The 19733-nt window shown below is 36.2% G+C and overlaps 1 pseudogene; it reads right to left on the reverse strand.

Moving 5' to 3' along the window:
- Positions 1-8477: 8477 nt before the first annotated feature.
- LOC122145423 lies at positions 8478-12944 on the reverse strand (annotated as a pseudogene).
- Positions 12945-19733: the final 6789 nt, after the last annotated feature.

Here is a 19733-nt window from a genome sequence, read left to right on the forward strand (position 1 = left end):
TCAGTGCAAATATATATATATATATATATATATATATATATATATATATATATATATATATATATATATATATATAATTTTTTTTTTGAAAGATGGATGAACAAACAGCAGTCTTTTTTTAGTCTGAACCAATTTATAAATAATACACCAGCTCATGTTTAACACTCCAGCACTAGATCAGTAATTCTAATAATTCACGTGATTGTATAATTTTATTAATAGAATGAAAAACAGAATAAAACAAACAGTCTTCCAGAAGCCCTGCAGCATGTAAAATCATTCATTTTTTTTAATTTTTTAATATTTAATTAAATACAACGCATACACCATATAAAACAGCACTGAAGTAGATCTATGTGCAATACTAATGTGCACTTCTACTACTTTAAGTGTGCATTGACAGCAGTGGGGCTGCGGTATTGATGATGATATCTGACGTGTTGTTGCAGTGCGCGTTTAATTCTTTAAAATGACAGCGTTCTATCGCGCATGGCGAAATCTCTCCTCGAGATCTCCGTGGAAAAGGTATTCCTTACCACTATGATTATCTGTGGAGCGATCGGTCCCTGAAGGTACACTCGCCTTATCTCATCAATTACATTAACCGAGCGAAAAACATGCTAGCAGGCGCGCCGCTACATTTGTATTTAATTTACGCTGGTTGTTAAATCTTCAAAGAAAAATAGTAACCGCTTGAGGTGCTACAAGGGTCATATCTGAAACTGTAAAACGCACATAACGCGCCAAGGTAAGCTGGCATGGAATAATACTGGAGTCGGTACGTCGCATAGTTTATGTTCGCTCTTATGAACAGCGGTTTTCGCGTTGGGTGAAGTCAGGGTAACGTTAAAACGGGCCACTATCAAAATGTTCCAACCATATCGGAGGTGCAGTAAAGATTCCCCTTTGCACATCGGTCCAGATGGGTTGATCGTGTGTTTTGGACTCATCTACTCAATAATCTGTTACAAAATCTGGCCCGAAAAACAACCGCTTAATCCCAAAAGCTTTGAAATGTCAGATGGCCCTCATCCGTCAAGAACTGCAGATTCACGGGTTCAACGCTAAACGAGCACACTCTGTACTATCGTGATTTTGAAACAAAGAAACAATTGCTGTTGTAAACTTATCGGAATTTATCATGTCATTTATGTTATGGCATTACAAGAAATGTTAAAATTTGCGTGGATGGAGGCTTGGGCTAGAGTACATTTGGGCCTCATGATCTTTAAAATTGTAATTTTGAACGTAAAAAGTTGAAAGTGGCCGTTGTTAAGAAAAGACAATAAAAATTCACTCTTATTTTCTTTTTGACTGTAGTCTATTATTTTGGAGGAGTGTGGACGTGCGTAAACCATTTTAAATATAAACTCGAATAAAATGTCACATTTTTAGGTCTTATATACTTAAATGGTTTATGAATACATTACTTTTTGGATCTCACAGTAGTTTATATATATATGAGCAATATTGGTTAGATCAATTTACCCGCCGTAACTTAAGTAACCTTAACATGTTAAGTATTATTTATAATTTTTTTTTTTTATATAGTTTGCAGTAAATTGATGTTTGGCTGTTAAATAAATTCCGTGATATTAGTTAATACATTAATGCAATCTTACCTAGATCGATACCATTAGAAAGTTAAGCCAGCCTTTAATGTAAACACAATCAAATCCTGTAAGATCATTAAAATTTCCAAGCCACGCACTTTCAGTACACTTACTGCAGGGACAATTTTTTTTTTTTTTTTTTTTTTTTTTCCCCCATGGAGCTCTTCGGGCGATTATCCCTCACTCAAAGGGCACTGTGTAGATCGGTGACCGCTCTTGCATTGGACTCTGCGGAATCTAACATGTAAAGCTCAAGTTTTATTATACCACCGTGCCCCACACCTTGCAACTTTGACATGTTCTCAAAGAGGAAAAAGAGGCTCCACAGTGGAATGTCAAAAATGCTGCAGCATGTGTACGCCTACTTCCGTTGTTACTACACAGGCTTTTGGTTTGGATGTTAAAAATAACAATTTGATGGACTTCTGTCTTGGTCCTGAAGATAACTTGATTCGGTTTTGGACACAGTCTTGTCATGGCGATTAGTACTGAAAACCACAGATAGCAATTTTACAGGAGAACGTTTCTTTTGTGTAAAGGTTGTCAATGTTTTTATTTCTTAATATATATGTTAACACTCTGTGCATAGCCTGACTTGCTAGGAAAAAAAATTCATGCACTCACTGAGAAAACAAAAGTGATGGTTTATTGGATCCTGACCTGCTCTGAGTTAATTGGTGTACTAAACATTTCAAAAGCATCTATTGTACGTATGCTTTCATTGTGCAAAAACCTATTGTTCCATTATTATTTGAAAGGTGAAACAAGAGGCTTTTGATTCAACCTGAGAGAAAGCGGTCAGTGTCCGATTGGAGGACTCTGGAATGCTGTTGGAGCTCCGTGAAATGGGGGATAGGAGCAGGCGAGAACCTCCTCATGCTTCAGGACCACGGCCCGCGTCTGGTGCATCGGAACGCGTCGTTCGAGGATGAGGATCCGGGAACGATAATCCACGTTACCTCCAGACACAATCTGGACCTGGGTTCATGTCCATCGACTCTCATTCCGAATCCGCTGCCTATTCAGAGAGAAGTGTTGTCAACAGCGCTCCGAATACGAACCTGAGCTCGGAGTTATAGAAGACAATTCGGTGGGAATACGGGCTTCCGTTTTGCACTTATTTTCCTCGTAAGTGGAATCCATTATTAGTGGGTAATTTTGTTTTTGCCGACAGAATCCCACGCGAGGCCTAAAGTAAACCCAGACAAGTGACCAGCGTGGCAGATGGAAAAAGGCGCAACAAGGGGGAAGAAACGGGAGATTGTACTACGCACAACTCGGTTCTCACCTCGACAAATGTAGTTATCGCGGGACTTGGTTTTGGCTCACCTCTTGCAGGGAATTCTCTTATCCGTTTTGATTAATGGGGTTTCGTATGGCAACGGGGAACGTATCGCCCCGGACGCCTTTCACTAGAATACCCGATGAACTCGTCCGGATCCATTGAATATGAGGATGAGCAGTTAGCTGAGGGAGGATGGGAGGGAGAACCGCTTGTGGAATGTGAATCCGAGCACCACCGCCGACGCTGCGAACGGTACCCCGGGTTCTTCTGGAACACTAAGGCACGTAGCACAACCGAATCACATTGGGGGAAGAACTTGTAGATTTGCAAGATCCAAAACAGCAAATTAGTGCTCGCAAAGGCAGCTTAACATAAAGAGGTTTTAAGTAGGTTTTAAGTTTGGTGGCTTTGATAATCTTGTAAATGAAACACCTCATCAGAGCCCCGGTGTTGCCATAACTTTTTTTTTATAATTTTTATATTTTTTTATTTTATTATATTTGTTTGTCTGCGATGTTGCCAGTTCTCAAAAAGCCAACTTTGGTTTGAAACAAAAAGCAAGCTGCAATACGCCAACTTGCGTAAAAAAAATCAAAAATCAAATACAATAATAATCAGTGAATCTATGAATTACTGATCCACAGAGCGCACGAAAACAAAAAGTATGATTACATAAAGACCAGATTCATCACTTCAGTTGACAAATGTATTTGAATTGCATTCTTTTTAGATTTTATACCTGGGAAAATGAAGAAAAAAAAATAATTGCTAATATTGCAATACTGGCCTCTGTTGGGTATATTTTCAGTTGTAAACACTAAAAATGTAAAGTCAAAGTGGTAGCTTCCTTTCACTGTCATGTTATCTTAAATTTCGTCAAAAAGTATCAATGTTTATATTTATAAAAACAACACAAGACAGTCAATGCTGAAATCATCGAAAAAAAGTTTGAACTCAAAAGAAAGAAACCTGTCAAGAGGACATTTCATCTTTCTTCTCATTTTCCAATCAAAAAAAAAAAAAAAGAGTCATACAATACGTTGAAAAATATGATATATACGGTAACAGTTCATCAATATAGTAGGCCATGGGTGGGGTGTACTGGTCTTTGGTTTTAAATGTAAGTTTATGTCACAATTGCAAACTCTTGTTAGTCCTATAAAACGAAGTTTCATTTTCTTGTGTGCCAAAATAGGCATTCTTATTTTCTCCTTTCAATTATGGGGTACAATGTGACATGTGTTTCATATTACCGTTAACATGTCCATCGTGCCTTGCCAGCACTGTCATCAATATTCACCACGTTGTAAGGCAAACACGCAAAAAACACAATAATTGGACGGTCTGGCAAAAAGAAAAGGCTAAAAAACTCAAAGAAGACTGTTGAATGATAAGCCCAATGGTGAAGGGTCATACTAAGCTCAACATGCCGGACAGAAACAAACCGCCATCAGCTACTCTTACAAAACTTGAAATAAATGGCTGTATAACCTATAACATCACTAAAGACAGTATGAGTGGAATAGCCTATATACAAGCTATTAATATCCAAGGATGCAATATGCCTTAAGACATTACAGATGTTGCACGTGAACACATTTAAAAAGCTTGTTTGTATTTGTATTACTTGTTCGTTTTTTGAATATGTGTCACACACTTACTCGTTGCTCATCAACCCACCGTCTTGGAGTAGACGACAGTGTGTACCGCAACCAAGGGATAGACATATGAAATGCTTAACGTTTTCAAAACACCCAAAAGATATCCTATTTTACAATATCTATCAATATGGTAAATTAGTAGATTTTGTTCTAAACAAATTAAACAAAATGGATGAAGTTTTACTGTAATGGCTGCTAATGATGCCATTAGATTACCAGTAGAGACGACAATTTATATAATATTTCATTTCATAGTGTTGTTGTCTAATACATAACATGCAGAGCAAAAACCAGATACATGCTACTGGTATGCTTTAGAATATCCTCCCCTCCCAAACCAAATCTAAAGTTTGCTGGGGGAAAGCATACATTCACATTGCATTAATAGAGTTTTTCCCAAAAGTGCCACTCTGCCTCCAGTTCTTCAAGTGGCCCTGTGGAGCACTAGGTTAAAGGATCACTAAAGGATATATGGGGTTTTTTTTTTACATTGTATAAATGTTATTAGCTTGAATTCTTAAAAAAAAAAAAACCAAGTCAGAAGTCAGGAGTTTTTTGCTCTGACATCCCATGAAAAGCAGCAAGTGGGTAATGGAGAGCACATCTTATCACAGAGGAGAGAGGAATATTGTCACACATACCGGGGGGATAATGGGGGATCTATGTCACATATTAAATATTCTTTTTTTTCACAATAAATGTACCATGGCAGTGAAAGTCTAAAGATTGTTTTGAACTATACTCTATAGACTGTCCCTTTGAATATTTAATGGTGTATAAAGTGTGATGCGTTGGTCACATGCTGCTTGATGCATCACTAACCTAAAGTGCCCCATGGCGGTAATTTAGACACCAACGTGAAATGGACTAGTCTGTAATGTTTCTTTGATACATCATTAAATTATAGTAACACATACTCTGACATGTATTATAACTGTAAAGAATGTTGGTTCACATGGTGTGAGGTAAAGGTCAAGGGGAAATGAGGACATCAAGTGGTAAATTGCTTTCACATCTCTCAATTGTGTAAAATATTGTTCTTGTAAGCACAGAGGATCTAGGTATTGAGGACACTATAGCATTTATCTTCCACAACCAAATCTGTGTGCTGTTGGTCACAATTGCTCATGAAACAAGCTGAACTGAATGTCAGTGTCATTTAAAGACATTAGGAAATTGTTGTAATGCTTTTTTCAAAAGGACTAGCCTCAACCCGAGCAAGTCACTGTTTGAGTGAAAGTTTTGGAGCTATACTCTTGTGGACACTTTTGTTCAGGGCAAAATTGATCGAAGTGACAGTAAAGATATTTATAATGTTACAAAATACTTTCCACAAAAATAGGTTAAGCAGCACCAATGTTTTAAGACTTGATGATGATTAAATAATAGGAAATATTTCTTCAGCAGCCAAATCAGCAAATTAGAATGTTTTCGAAGGATCATGTGACACTGAAGACTGGAGTAATGATGCTGAAAATTCAACTTTGATCATAGGAATAAACTACATTTTAAAACATGGTCAAATAGAAAAAAGTTATTTTAAAATTCTAAACTAATATTTCACAATATTACCGCTTTTACAGTATTTTGATCAAATAAATGGCAACCAAACCATTTCAATCATTATAGTGTACTGCAACATGTAGTAGGTCACCCGGGTATTCGCATGCATACAGAAAATGTGCAGCATATTGCAGAAATACGCAGTGGGTCAGTATGACAGTATACTAGACAAATGAGGCACAATGATGGCGCTTTGTAGTCATTTGGGCCGATTAAAAGCGGCTGCTCATCTTTGTTACTAAATTATCATCATTGTAGGTCATCTGTGAAGGTTAATCATGAAAGTCAAGGCCTATAAAGAGCTCCTAGAATAAAAACACGCAGTTCTCTTAACACTGTGCAGAGGCTCAGATGATGTGGCAGAATACTGGTGTGTGGGCCAAACCGACTGTTATGTATTCAAATTAAATGCAGTACCACAGTACTTTTGGGGCCAATCATCTCTGTGTTTCAATGTAGAGACATCAGGTGGTGTTTGAATTGCAGGTGTGTACCATCGTTGAGCTGTGCATTTTATAGTCTGTAACCACTTCATGTATAGCTTCATTGCAAGTTGCAAATGTGTCACTCGCTTGTTCAATACAGTTTTCAAACTGCGTGAAATAAATTGTTTTGTTGCTATACCCTTCGATTCATTCATGTGCATGGAACGGCGAAGAACATAAGAAAAATAGCATGGGGATAGTATTTGCATACTTAAGTATCATTTCTTAAGGGTGTCACTTATTTAAAAAAAATTTCATCTCAACGTTGATCATTCTGTGTATTGGTCGTAAAATGATTTTTTCATAAGTTGTAAATTAAACATTATCGGAGTAACATTTTACAAAAAAATACCACTTCAGGCTTTCTTCTTCAAAAATTTTACATTTAATTCAACGTGTTACTTAGCGTTTCTCTATTCTGTGAAATTTTTTTACTGGCAACTGAGTGAAATTGGTACCCATTTTTGGGCACTTTGTGGTACACTATTAAATGTGAAGCACAAAAGTATTTTCTTTTATCGTTCTGGTATCTTCTAAAAACCCCTAGAACAAATTGTCAGCATAATTCTCAGTAAATTTTTAGTGCAGTCATGCTTAGAGCACACTCGAGAGTGTCTTATCTCAGGCAGTAGTAGGACAGTCACACTGACAATTTGGCCATCCATGACTCACTGTGGGGGACTCATTACAGGCATTGATTTCCGTCTACATCTGCTGCTGGTGTCCCTCTCACTGAAGGGGCCAACATCTGCAGAAGGGCTTTGCTTTTATCTACTGATTACTTTAAAAAGACTGGAGAAGACAGTTCAGTGCAATTACTCGTAGGTTGAAAAAAAGCCCTTCCACAAATCTAACCACTTGTAACGATTTTAGATGACACGTTTAAACTATATATTTTTACTCTTTCTGAAGAAAATGTGGATGGGTGCTTTACCATGCAAAAGTGGCACCAAGGTGTGTTTGCTAGGGTGGTCAAGCAGTTTATTATTTTTAACTAAAAACATTAAAAAAAATTTAAAAAAAAAAAAAAAAAAAATCATAAAAAAAAAAAACTTTTTGTAATTTTAAATAAAATAAATGTTAACGAAAAAAACTAGACTAAATAAAATAAATTATATATATATATAGTTGGCGGCCAGACAACATTTATCATTTTAGTTTAGTTTAACCTTGAAGTACTGAAATAAACTCATAGGAATAAATCTAAAATTAATTTAATAAATAAATTTAATTTATATAATAAACTAAAAGTAATAAATCAAAATTAATAATAAAAAGTATTAATTTATTTAAAAACTAATAATAAAAATATCTAATGACTTAAATTATTAAAACAATGACTTCAAGTGAAAACTATAAAAATTTTAATTATATAAAAATATGAAGAAAAAACAACAATAGTATATGGCTGGGGTGCCTCATTCAATGAAATTGGTTGTTTTCATAATGTTTTTATTATCTGTCCCAAACGTAGAAAATTATAGCAAAGCTGAATGACTTCCAATATGACTGTTTTAGCAGGTATAAGCTATTTTTTAACAATATCTTTAATATAACAAAAAATATCAATCACATTGGAGAAATGGGACAGAATAAAAGCAGTTTAACTGACCAATACAGACATGAGTCAGTAGCAAAAAAAAAAAAAAAAAAGAGCAAAACAGGAAGAAAATCTGAAAAAAAAAACATTTTTTTTTTTTGGCAATTTCAAAATGAAAACCAACTGTATATTTTTTAATAATAATTATTTAACAGCATTATAAAAGTAATTATGTTTGACCACAACATAGTTTATTCAAACACCAAGTGGCATATCACTGCAGAACAGCGAGAACTATGGGATGTTAGTGCGTCTACATGAACACTGTCATCATATCCTGGTGGAGGGCATGTGATCGGTGGTCTGGCTGAAAGGTAGAGCAAAACAGATTTATCAGAGGTGAGGATATGATGTCAAATGAGGTACAATAATGGCAGTTTTACATCTGAACTCAACTGTAAAGATCCCTTTTAAAGCTCCTTACCCAGGCCTGTGTCGCCCAACTGGCCCGAAGGGGTCAAAGGCGGGCACCAGGGGGCACCGGCGCCGGGAGGAAGGACTCCAGGAATACCAGAGGAGGGGTCAAATCCTGAGCGAGGAAACCCGGCACGTAATGGATCGACAATCCCTCCTGATCCTCTTCCCCTGGAGAAAGAACCAAGAACAAGACCAATTAATAATTCAGTGAGCACGGTCGTTCCTTGAAGGTGCACTTATTCATTTGAGTTCTTAAATATTCTTTGATATCTGTTAAGAGGGCAAACCAAGCATTTTTTCCCCCCAGCTGTTTTATTCTACATAAGGGTGGTCCAAAAATACTTCTGTATCTACAGGTCAACACACATGATGCATTTAAAGATGACTGCTTTGTCAAATAATTGGTGGGATTTCTCACCCGAAAGGGTCCAGATCGGCACCGCCTGCGGCACAAAAATGGAGCCAACGGGTCAGGCCTAAAAAAAAAAACAACACAAAAGAACAAAGACATACATTTCAGAAACGTTATGTTACACTGTATTAAAAATAAGCCATACATTTTTTATTTCTGCATTTAACATTTTTAATTTTTAATTTTTATTTTTTTTTGATTTTAGCAGTCCTGTGTTCAGTATTTTCTGATTAGTTTTTCTGCTGGCTGGTTAATTGAATGCTGTGACAGTTCTTGTTATATACATACATACATACAGACGGACGGACGGACGGATTTTTGGATGATTATTTGGCTTAATCTTTTGAATCTCCATATTGTGGTACGTGTCCTGGTGTGACTCAGCTCAGTGTTGAAAGTTGTGCAAGCATCGGGGGGGCGGCTTGGGGGGGGTGGTTCTTTTGTGGCTTGAACTCCAGACACCGTGGTTGGCAGCAAAACATGTTTGACTGAATTACATCACGCCCCACCCAGCACCAGCGCGTCGATAAATCGCTGATATCATGAAGAATCTGATAGGGTTCACCATGAACCCCAGGACGAGGGAAGTGGAAGACAAAACACCTAAATCCATCTCTGGGTTTCTGCCATCTTCTTCGTTATTTCTATTTTTTTATTTATTTTTTTTTATTGAAAGAGACAGCAGAACAAACAGGAAATGAAGGTGAGAGAATCAGAGTAACGCCCATAGGCAGGCTGGATATCTCATGACTCCTTTCCTAGTAAATATATAAATGTTTGAGTGGGTTTCAACCAACCGGACTTTCCTAAATCCCCCAAACTGGCTGTTTTTGTTGGAAGTGATGCTGACACTGGGCATCTCTCACCCAGTCTCTCAGTCCACAGTCTGCAGCGCCAGACACACAACACCCTCAGTGCTTCAAATAATAGACACAGCGCAGCAGTGAGAGCTCTCATGCTGCTAAATATTAAATAAGAAAGAGGACATGAGCTGACACCTACATAGCACAACACACACACACACAAACACAAACCACACATCCACACACACACACACACACACACACACACACACACACACACACACATACAAATCAAACCCTCAAAATCCCAAAGCAGGCCCGTAACGTCCTTGCACACACAAACAGCTTCATTTACAGATGAAGCCTTAACTTGACAAACATGGAGGCAAAGCAGCACAAACACTTATTTTTATCTAGTTTCTGTTCACAGTGTGTTAAGAATATGGTTACACTTGTAATGATGCATAATCAGTCTCTGGGGTTTTCTCATGCTAGTTTGCTGTTCTCAGATCAGTTTAGTTTAATTAAAGCATTAGTTTTAATAACTGCACATTGCATATAACATCTAACAATTAAACAAATATTAAGTTAATAATGTTTATTTTAAATATCTAACAAATAAGTAAATAGAAACATAAATAAAGATCACTTTCTTTAAATGTGTTTTTTCTTTCATTACAATAACAAAAACTTAATTTTCTCAATAGGGAAATTGATTTTTAACGATAACTTATAAACCATTAAAGACAGACCTACTGTGATTTATGGGTTTGTTGTATGGCATTTACTTTTTCTTTGCATTATTTCAACTTATTTTTTTATTTTTTTTTAATGATAAGAGCAGCATCATTTGTGTTGAAAAACTACATTATCTATGATGTGTGTTCAGAAAATGTCCACCAATCAGAGTCACTGCCAGTAAATCACACCAAAAGTATATATTTTAACGCTATATTACCAAAACTCTTTTAAAATCCCTATGGAAAAAAATAAGTGGAAAAAATACTTGGAACCAAGCGCCACTGAAAAACTGGATGGGCAATAATGCAGAGAAGTTTCAATATGAAGATAATTAATCCCAATACCCTATGAAATCAAAAGACTATTTCATCATACTAACAGTACAGTTTTTTTGTTTTTTTTACTTCAGCATTTTCTTAAATCGTGGACATACAGACCATGAAAGTATAAACACTGGGGACTGACTATCCTAAATAAGGTCCTTATCTCATATTTTAGCTGTTTTTAAACAGTACCGACCACAAAAGTGAAATGACAAATTATTCAGTGTGCATATTTTCACCTGCCATCAAACAGATGTTTGCGAACAGAAGTTAAAATCACCTGGGGCGGTAACCATAGCAACAGCTGGCTGCTCAAGTGCTGTTAGGGCAACTGCGCTATACAAAAATCTCCACAGACTGGATCTTAAAATTACCCAGAAATTCCCTTAAAAAGTTAACACCCCTGAAATCAATCTATAATTTGCATGAGATAAAGGAATGAGATGATGAAAGCTCACCAGTTGGGTGGTTGTCTGCTTGGGGGCCCTCTGGATGGGATCAGGAGAGGATCACTGTGAGGGTCCCTAAGTTTGAAGACTCTTTTGGCTTTTTTGGCTTCTTCTCTGTCTTTCCTTGACCCTCTGTTCTTTTTAGGGGGCAGCAGTGAAGACTTTAGCTTCGTGATCAGCTCGTCTGTGTTCTTAAAACACACTGAAAGAGCAAAATGGATATGTTAGAGCATGTACACATTTCTGATTGATTCATGATCTATCCATGTTTAGAAGGTTTTTATTATGTCTTATGATTTATGATGGCTAGAGAACATGTATGATATTGAAACCATCCCAAATACGTAGGCATTGAGCATTTTTTTAGAGAGAGGGAGAGAGAGAGAGAGAGAGCTTGAATATGTCCAGAACACTATGGAAAAAGTAATGATTTTTGTAAAAATTTCATGATGCAAGTGATTTCAAACACTGAAGATGAACATAAAGTTTGAAAAATACTGCATTTATCTGAAACAGAAATTTGCAACATTACAAATGCTTTTTGATCAATTTAAGCCATGTCTGGCAAATGAAAACTATCAACATCTTTCAAAAATGTAAACACTTCCAAACCTTTATACAATTTGTATTTACATGAATATAAATAATGTTGCATCATCGTGCATATAATTTTTCTAATTCTTCTCCCCTAACCCACGACTGGGTTGTTAAAAATGAAACCTAAAATAAAGAAATCTAAATTTGCATATAACATATAACACCCCATTAACGTGAAACGGGTCAAAAACAGGCCAGAAAATGGTGTAAAAGCATTTCAGACATTTTGCACTGATGATGGAGAGCGCAAAAACCATGAAACTGCACCAAATAAGTTCACAAACCTTTCAAAAGTCTGCAGATTGGCTTCATCAACATACTCACTGACGTTCACTGTGAGATCGGTTACTTTTTCTGTTGTGGAGTCCTGCAAAAGATGTGGAAAAAAAGTGTAAAAAATATTCAGTCTGACATGAATCTGTCCTCCGTGATGGTAGTAATGACCGAACTTCATGTAATTCAACTGTATTACCATTAGATTGAAGATCAGGGTTGAGTCCACTGTGAAGGCTTTGAGAAGCAGGTTTGACTTGTCATCATTTGATCTGTATCTGAGTGCGTACAGCTCCTTGCTTTCACTCCAGGCGGGTGGAAGCAGTTCTGACGACTTCTCTCCATCTTTAGGCGGCTGTGTGGAAAATCGCTCATCTCTTTCTAATCAGGCAAATGTTTGTGATACCTTGCACTAAAACAAACTAATGAAACCATTTGCTGCAGATGTATGTTGGCTTGATATTTTATGTAATGCAGTGACAACCAACAATTTTAAGTGTCTTTTTGTATGACATTTTAGTAAACACACTGCCTGCTAGTTTTTGCAACAGATTATCACGAATAAACAGTTTAAAGTCAGCATTGCTTTACCTCATCTCCAATGCCCAGACATTTATAGCCACTTTTCACTATTTCCCAGTGTACAAAACAAATCAGAGCATCTTGGGAACATGTTTATTGAGTTTGCTACGCAGTTGAAGAGCAGCTCCAGTCCTGCCATCTTTAAAACACAGTGATATTCAGCAGAAATGAAACCAAAAACAAACCGCTGTCTGTGTGAAAATAAAACAGCGACTTCACTCTGAATGCATGGCGTATGGACGCCGCAGCTGTAACACTAAATATTTAATTTGAATTTTAATATTACGTGCGTTTTGCAGGGTCTATAGGTTTTTTAAACTTGAATTTCACAAATGTTTATTTCTAATTTTGTTTGTCATGCTGTAGAGGTCCGACCAGAAATATTCCCGACTGGAAACAATTGACTGAATCTTCGTTCCGCTGGCATTAAAGCGAAGGACACTTTGGAATCTGATTTATAACACTCTTTAACACTAATCAAACGGAAACTGATATACCATAGCACCCGTTATATCAGTCACACCCCGTTTGTATATCAATTCAGCTACCTTTTAACCCGAATAATTTAGAGTTTAATTCGAATTATTACGGTCGTTTGTTTGTTTGCCTGGAAATGTTGGGCGTTTTGTCTGTGGAGTTTAGTGTATTTAATTTATACACTACCTTATACAACGTGATAATATATATATATAATATAATATATATAATATATATATATATATATATATATATATATAATATATATATATATATATATACTATATATATAATATATATATATATATAGGAAACTGAAAAAAAAAAATTTTTTTTCAGGATTTTTGATTAATGAAAAGTTAAAAAGAAGAGCATTTATTTAAAATAGAAATATTTTCTAACAATATACACTACTGTTCAAAAGTTTGGGGTAAATACTTTTTTTTTTTTTTTTTTTTTTTTTTAAGAAATTAAAACTTTTATTCAGCAAGGATGTGTTAATTGTTAAGAAATTATAGCAAAGATTTATATTGTTAGAAAATATTTATATTTTGAATAAATACTGTTCTATTCAACTTTTTAATCACCAAAGAATCCTGAAAAAAGTATTGCAGTTTCCAAAAAAATATTTGGTAGCACAACTAAAGTTGTCAACATTGATAATTTTTAATAATAAATCAGCATATTAGAATGATTTCCTAAAGATCATGTGACACTGAAGTAATGCCTGATAAAAATTCAGCTTTGCATCACAGAAATAAATTATATTTTAAAGGATTTAAAAAATAGAAAACCATTATTTTATATTGTTATAACATTTAGCAAGTTTTTTTTCCTGTATTTTTGATCAAATAAATTGCAGCCTTGATGAGCAGAAGAGACGTCTTTAAAAAACATTACAAGTCTTACTGATCCCAACTTTTGACCAGTAGTGTGTGGAGTGTGTGTGTGTGTGTGTGTGTGTGTGTGTGTGTGTGTGTATATTCCTTTTGTGTTTGTTGGCTATTTATTTATAAATAGATGTTTCTTGATTCTTTTGCATATGCATGTATTTATTTATTTAATGTTTACTGGCTAAAATATTCATTTACATATAGGATAAGGGCATAAACATTGTAACATGTAATAAAGCTGAATTAATCACTCCCAACAATAATATACATCGCAGTGCAGTGCATTAGATCCCTTCAAATGAGCGTTTTAATCTCTGTGCTTTAAAATCATGAACGAATGAAAGTTCATTTTTCATGGCTTTACTTAACATTCTCAAGCTAAAAATAACAATAACATCAACATCTGGTTTGACTTACAGTGCACTGAAAACACATTGCACAGAAGCTTACTTCAGAGAGCAGGACTGCCATCTAATCAGTGATTCAGTGTTGTTTACATTCAATTACAGCACTTACAAGAGCCCTACGAACCTTTTACTTTTTATTTAAAGAACACTTTGATTCACTGCTTGGATATTTTCTGCTTTGACAGAATTTCTGTCACTTTCTCTTCTAGTAAACTATAAATACTGTATTGAACAAAATGCTGTATATAAACCCCAATGTACTGAAAATCTGGTCAGTGAAGAGCGCTATGAATTTGTGGATAGTTATGCAGTTTTGATATGAATTTGAGTGTTTCATGTAGTCTTTTAATGGGGTAAGATTTATTTTTTTTAATTAATACTTTTTTTCAGCAAAGATGCATTAAATTGATCAAATTTGTCAGGAAAGACATTTATAATGTTACAAAAAAAATATGAAGCAGCACAACTGTTTTCAACAATTTGATAATAAGAACTGCAGCACCAAATCATCATATTAGAATGATTTCTGAAGGATCATGTGATGCTGAAGACTGGAGTAATGATGTTGGAAATTCAGCTTTGATCACAGGAATAAACATTATTTAAAAGCATTTTTAATAATATTTCACTGTATACTATTTTATTGGATTTTTGATCACATAAATGCAGCCGTGGTGTGCATTAGAGACTTATTGACCCCAAACTTTGGAACAGTAGTGGATCTAGTAATTATATAAGAAAAACGTTGTTTAATATTGTTTATATAGCATGTCAAAGAATCAGAACACTGCTGTCGCAGCTTGACATTTCTTGTCAACTACTCATTTGCTTTTAAGGGAGTTTTTTGAAAATTGTCGTTTTGCCATTTCTGGCCTCCAGATGTGTGTTTGATGCCCACAGCAACCAAGAGCCTGTGCGTCAGCTCAGTGTCGTCTCTGTATGATGGCACTCAAAGTTCAAGGGTTCATGATTCATAGCTCACCTTTGAGAAAGGTTTATTACTACAACATGAGAGTAATATACAGTACTGCCCATCTACATTAGTCTTTACTGCTGTCATATGTGTAGTCAAAAAAACTATCTGGTTTAATGAAAAGTGATAAATCATTGCAATAATATATAATGTCTAACTAGACTCTTGACTAGACCACTTTTCAGCCTAGTTTAGACAAGAACGTTCCATGAGACAGTCTGACGACATCTAAAGCAACCCACCAACAACATCATTGCTTCATTTAGACGTGCTGTTTAGGTGCAGAACAGAGGTATGCTTTTATATTATTAGCAATCTGACTTATGATTTTTACCTGGTTTAGGTTAAGATGTGAAAAAATCTCAAAGATGTACGGTGAAGGAGCTAAATCTATATATCTTTAGCTATATGCAATCACCTAAATACATTGCATCATTGTAAATTAATCTGGCAAATATTTTGCAATAGCAATTTTGTAAAAACTTTTTTTTTTTTTGTTTTGTTGGGAAATTGCACATGATGCTAATAAATTGTTGTAGTCTGCTGAAAAAAAAATGTTGTGTAGTATTTTTGAACTCCTAAAATGCCTCCGTAGCAACTGCATAGCAACGTCCTAGCAACCACCCATAGCACTCTAGAATGTCACTTTTTGCTCTTACTGTAAAATACCTTTGAAAAATACCTTTGAAAAATACCTTTGAAAAAGGTGTTTTCATTTCCCTGTTAAAGACTTCAGGTCTTCAGATTGGAAAGAGTAGATCAGTACATTTCTCAGAGTCTTGAAGATTTACTGTAAGCCTGATAGGTATGAAGCTCTAGAGCCAGCTGTCTTGAAGGCATATTTTGACTTCAGATCACATACATAAGGGCTCATAGTTTCAGTAGGTTTGTCCACACAGGTTCAGGTTTGCCTGAAAATAAGGCCACCATGTGTGAAGGTTTTCAGCTGGTTGCCTAATGAGGTCCAGACATGGCGCAGCATTATCATGAAAAACAAGCTATTCAGTTGCACATCAAAGCCAGACCACCTCCATGAAGCTACTTACACAATAACACGTCACCTGATAAAACATCCAAATAAACTATATTATAGAGAGTCATCTGACAGTTAGTACTTCTGTAGTTTTTTATATTATTTTATTTATATAATCTTTTTATGTTAATTATTTTGTTATTCTAGCATTGTGCCATACATACATCTGCAAAAGTTTAGACACAAAAATATTTCTGTAACCATAAACTGTAGTTACTTAGTTAAGATTTTACTGCATGACAAAATCACAATAGTGTGGTTGCAAGTAGCATTGTAGTAAAATCAAACATTACCAAAGAATGCTTTAAATCTTCAAAACATTGCGTTAAAACATGCAAATAGACATGCAACTATGAAATATAATAGATAGATAGATAGATAATAGATAGATAGATAGATAGATAGATAGATAGATAGATAGATAGATAGATGGATAGATTGATGGGTGGATGGGTGGATGGGTGGATGGATGGATGGATGGATGGATGGATGGATGGATGAGGGTGAATCCATGCTGAGTGTGAGATGTTGTTAGCGTGCTTTGGCTGCTCTTGTCCCGTTGAGCACATACACACACCAGGACCAGGTGGAGCATATGGTCCTTGTTTGAGATGCCCTGCTACTTTATTTATATGAGCTGAAGTTCTGTGAACTCTTTTGCTTCTTTTCTTTGCATCTCAGAGTGAGTCTCCACTTCTTGTCTTTCTCTTTTACAGACAGATACTGCTATACCATTCCCAACCTGTCAATCAGCTAATATTGTTAAACCGTCTTTTAAATGTTACTGTAAATGTTGAGTTATGAAATGACTGATAGGAGTGTGGATTGGCCCCTGAATGATTTTATGAATCAAATTAATATTAAAAGGATGTAAATAATAAACATCACATTTTATTCAGTTTGAGATAGTTTGACAGAAACGTCTTCAAAACTCACTCCCACATTCCATCTGTGGAATATTGGAGGAATGTTTCATGCATTCCATGTACGTTCTCTACTCCAGACCTGCAGACTTTAAATACAGATATGGCCAAAAGTTTTGGCAGTGACATAAATTTTGTGTTTTGCAAAGTTTGCTGCTTAAGCTGTTGTGGTGTTCATTCACATTGTTTCTAGATTATTGTGTAGAGTGTTCAGTTGCATTTGTAATCATTGCTAAAAGCTTCACTGGCCAAAAAATGCAGCACATGTGAAAGTGTGAATGAGGACTAGTCAGGCAAAATCACTATCATACTAATTATATTGTAAGAGCAGACTGATTGCTATAAAAGGAGGGAAGTGCTTCCAATCATTGTGTTCTTGTTAACAATGGTTACCTCCAAAGAAACACGTGCAGCCATCATCGCTTTGCATCAAAATGGCCTCACATGCAAGGAAATTGCTACAAAGAATATTGCACCTGAAAGAACCATTTACCGGATCATCAAGAACTTCAAGGAGAGAGGTTCGATTGCAGCGAAGAAGTCTTCTGGATGTCCCAGAGTGTCCAGTAAGCGCCAGGACCGTCTCCTCCTAAGGAGTCAGCTACAGAATCGTGTCACAACCAGTGCAGAGCTTATTCAGGAATAGAAGGTTGGTGTGAGAGCATTTGCACGCACAGTGAGGCCAAGACTTTTGGACAACACCCTGGTGTCAAGAAGGGCAGCAAAGAAGCCACTTCTCTCCAAGAAAAACATCAAGTACAGGCTGAATTTCTGAAGGAAGCACAAGGATTGGACAGCAGAAGACTGATGCAAAGTTATTTTCTCTGCTGAAGCTCCTTTCCGACTGTTTGGGACATCTGGAAAATCGGAGAAGAAAATGTGAACGCTACCATGAGTCCTGTGATGTGTCAAAAGTGAAGTATCCTGAGACCATCCATGTGTGGGGTTGCTTTTCTACCAAGGGAGTGGGCTCTTTCATAATTCTGCCCAAAAACACTGCCACAAATAAAGAATGGTATCAAAACGCCCTGCAAAACCGACTTCTTCCAGCGATCAATGAGCAATTTGGTGATGATCCGTGCATTTTCCAGCATGATGGAGCACCATGTCACAAAGCAAGAGTGATGAAGTGGCTCTAAGATCATTACATTGAAATTTTGGATCCATGGCCAGGCAGCTCCCGGAATCTCAGTCCCATAGAGAACCTGTGGTCAGTCCTCAAAAGGCGAGTGGACAAGCAGAAGCCTACAAATTGTGATCAACTCCGAGAACTAATAAGGCAAGAATGGATTGTCATCAGTCTGGATTTGGCCCAGAAGCTCATTTCCAGCATGCCAGAGCCAGTTGCAGAGGTTATGAAGAAAAAGGGTCAGCACTGTAAATATTGACTCTTTTTTTTTTTTGCCAATAAAAGCCTTAAAAACGTACATATGCTTATCATTGTTTTTCAGTATACCATAGAAACATGTAGAAATGTTTCACTTGTATAGGGCACATTTGGTTCCTTTTGAAGCTTTTTTTTTGTCCATTCAATCCAAGGTCACAATAAGTGTTCATTTCATGGTGAAGAGCTGTGCATTTCTCCAAAACATCTTATTTTGTTTAATCCTGTGGGAATTGAAACAACATGAGGGTGAGTAAATAATGACACAGTTTTCATTTCTGGATGAACTTCTCTTTTAAATTAATGCATGCATTATGGCAGTCCTATGTAAAACATGATCTTTGTCAAAATGGTAAAGTGATCTGACTTAAAGATGTTAAATGATATGCTAAAATCTAAAAACCTTTTTGAAAAAAAAAAGAAAAGAATGGTAGTTATGTAATATTGGTTATCTGTTATCTGTAAGTCTGTGTCTTTATCTTCTGATGAGATTGAGTACCAAGCATGTCAAGGCCGTGGAGGAGAGCAACCCCTCTCAGTACATCCATAATAGCCTCAAAGGAAACCAGAGAGACAATCCAACAAACTAGAACCAGCAGGGAAGTGGGCTCCCCGACATCACAACAGACGCAGGGCTGACGGCGAGCTTTGAATCCAGTGCAGTTACACTGTTTGGAAGAGAGCGCAACGGAGATGTGTAGTGTCGCTGCCTTATGGCGTGCCTCTGAACGGCCAGTATCTTACCCACCGCATCTGGTGCGTATTTAGTGGGATGTCATGAGCGCAGTGGTGCCTATCCCCCCTCCATGCACTTTCAGCCTGGTTATCAAACACAGTCG

Source organism: Cyprinus carpio, chromosome A6 (genome assembly GCF_018340385.1).
Source record: "Cyprinus carpio isolate SPL01 chromosome A6, ASM1834038v1, whole genome shotgun sequence".
Lineage (NCBI taxonomy): Eukaryota > Metazoa > Chordata > Actinopteri > Cypriniformes > Cyprinidae > Cyprinus > Cyprinus carpio.